The following is a 2,500-nucleotide window of genomic DNA, read 5'->3' as shown; positions in this document are numbered from 1 at the left end:
AAACTTTCATTCACTATCTTTCTCTGACGAAATACATTTTGTCACGTTACTATAATGATCGATAAATCAAAATTTTACCCATTAAAATACTTTTTTAATTAATTTCAATATATTTTATATCGTATTAGAAAATATATAGACGGTGCAAGCGAACGTGCGTTCTCAACACAAACGATTTACATGCTAATTCGTTTTATCGTCGAAAAAAAGAGAGAGAGAGAGAGAGAGAGAGAGAGAGAGAGAAAGAGAGAGAGAGAAAGAGAGAGAGAGACGGAGCGATAAAGACAAGGACAAAAATTTATCATTCAAAACTTTATTTATCCTCTCTGTCTGTCAAACCCACATATCCGTAAGTATACACACGCACACACATACACATACACAAATAAATGCATAATAACTGGCACTCGAAAGAATTGCCGATAGTTAATCTCTTCTCATAAATTTTCATTTATCGCAAAAGTCTAAATGTAAAAGTTTCGATAGTTCCCTTTGTTTCCAATTGTTTTGTCAAAGAGAGAAACGAACAAATTAATATACAAGAAGTGCACATCTCTGTGTAAGGAAACGAATGCCTTGAGAGATGTTAACTTTTCGTAGACTCTTTTGAACGTGAGCCATGCCGTTAGAAATAGATCTGACACCGTGGGAGATACAATTATAGACAAGGATAGAGAGAACGATGCTTCATGCTTCGTCCCGTTAACTGAACAAAAATGAAAAGCCTCTTGTAGTTTTAACGAGAGCAAGAAAGAATGAGAGAAAGAGAGAAAAAGAGAGAGAGAGAGAGAGAGAGAGAGATGAAGAAAAAGAGAAAGAAATTAAGATAAAAAATTTTACACTTATTAAACTACAATAATAAAAATAATAATAATAACAATGATAATAATAATTAGGTGATTATGATGATAATAATAATTAAGTATTATATATTTATGTATACAAATAAGAACAATTATTTTTTAACAGTTTGTTACTTCTAATTACAAAATTAAAATGGACATTTATCTCTCTATATCGTATATTTTATTATACTGTCAAAATCTACACTAAATTGTATTAATGATGAATTAATACTAATTTATAGGTCCTTATCATTCTTTCATACATAATGTATTATTCCATCCAAGATCTTTTTCTCGTATTCTCTTTTAATAAGATACATATGTACATATGTGTGTGTATGTATATGTATGTGTATGTGTGTGTATGTGTGTGTGTGTGTGTGTATGTGTGTGTACATAAATATACAAGAGGAATAATTATTTCTACTTCCTAAATTTCTAATTCTTATCATGATAGAACAGCAATTACTTTCTCTCTCTCTCTTTCTCTCTCTCTTTCTCTCTCTCTCTCTCTCTCTCTATCTATCTATCTATCTATCTATCTATCTATCTATCTCTCTCTTTAAAATACTGCATTTTCTGTTTCCCGCGTTTACACTGATCTTATTATTTTGATCTTGACATACTTTCTAATGTATCAATTTAATATCATCCCCATATATATATATATATATATATATATATATATATATATGTATGTATATATAATAATACAATCACATATGTACATATATATATATATATATATATATATATATATCCTTATTAACTTACTTAAATTAGACTTCTTTCATATAAAATGTATATTTACCTTATCCAACATTGCATATATATATATATATACATACTTTTTAATATATCACTTCACTGTCAAATCTATCCTTAGATACCCTAATTAATCTATTATAATTTAATTCGAATCCTCTTTCATACATAATGTATTTATTCAATGTCGTCTTTCTCTTTCACTCACTCATATTCTCTCTCTCTCTCTCTCTCTCTGTCTTTATCTATCTATCTATCTATCTATCTATCTATCTATTTATCTATCTATCTATCTATCTCTATATCTTATAAAATATTTATAAATTAGAGAATCAATTTCTTGATTCTCTAATTTATCTCTCTTGATTGATATTTCTTGATATACTGTTCCATTCTAATTATGATAAAAATAAAATCCTCTCTGTCTCTTCTTATAGAAAAAGAAAATAAAAAAAAAAAAAAAAAATAAAAATAAAAATAAAAAAAAACAGAAAAAACAAAAATCTACGTTCCCTGTATTTCCTCTCCATTTTGATTTCCTTATTGCGTATATAAAAATTTTATCGAGACATCATTCTTAATTTGTCAATACAATTAATGCAAATGCATCGATTTAATTAGGATTTCAGTTGGACAACATAAACAACGTAGTCTCATTTTACATTTCACCAATATTTTAATTAAAAAAAAAAAAAAAAAATCCTTGAGATATATAATTAATAAATCGTGAAAATGTTTATAATTCGATATCTAATTTAGAGGCTCGATATCATCGCACGTGAATTTACATAAATACATACGTATGTACATGCAATATTTATATACGTAAACGAGAAGGACAAACAATCGGCCCACGCGATTCGCGCATATTCGTGAAACGTCCCTCTATT

At 27.6% G+C, this 2,500-nt stretch overlaps 2 protein-coding genes across 2 annotated transcripts in view; one reads left to right on the top strand and one right to left on the bottom strand.

Moving 5' to 3' along the window:
- LOC118444609 (uncharacterized) overlaps nt 1-702 on the bottom strand; it is a 15,372-nt gene extending 14,670 nt beyond the window's left edge. The window contains exon 1 of the mRNA XM_035873030.2: nt 344-702. The gene's annotated coding sequence lies outside the window, so the exon portion shown is untranslated. The remainder of the gene's footprint in view (nt 1-343) is intronic.
- Phyhd1 (Phytanoyl-CoA dioxygenase domain containing 1) overlaps nt 1-2,500 on the top strand; it is an 11,192-nt gene that overhangs the window by 1,292 nt on the left and 7,400 nt on the right. The window lies entirely within an intron of this gene.

Source organism: Vespa mandarinia, chromosome 15 (genome assembly GCF_050613455.1).
Source record: "Vespa mandarinia isolate Hongniang chromosome 15, ASM5061345v1, whole genome shotgun sequence".
Classification (NCBI taxonomy): Eukaryota; Metazoa; Arthropoda; class Insecta; order Hymenoptera; family Vespidae; genus Vespa; species Vespa mandarinia.
The sequence above is the reverse complement of the archived record's forward strand: the minus strand, read 5'-3'. Positions and strand labels throughout refer to the sequence as shown.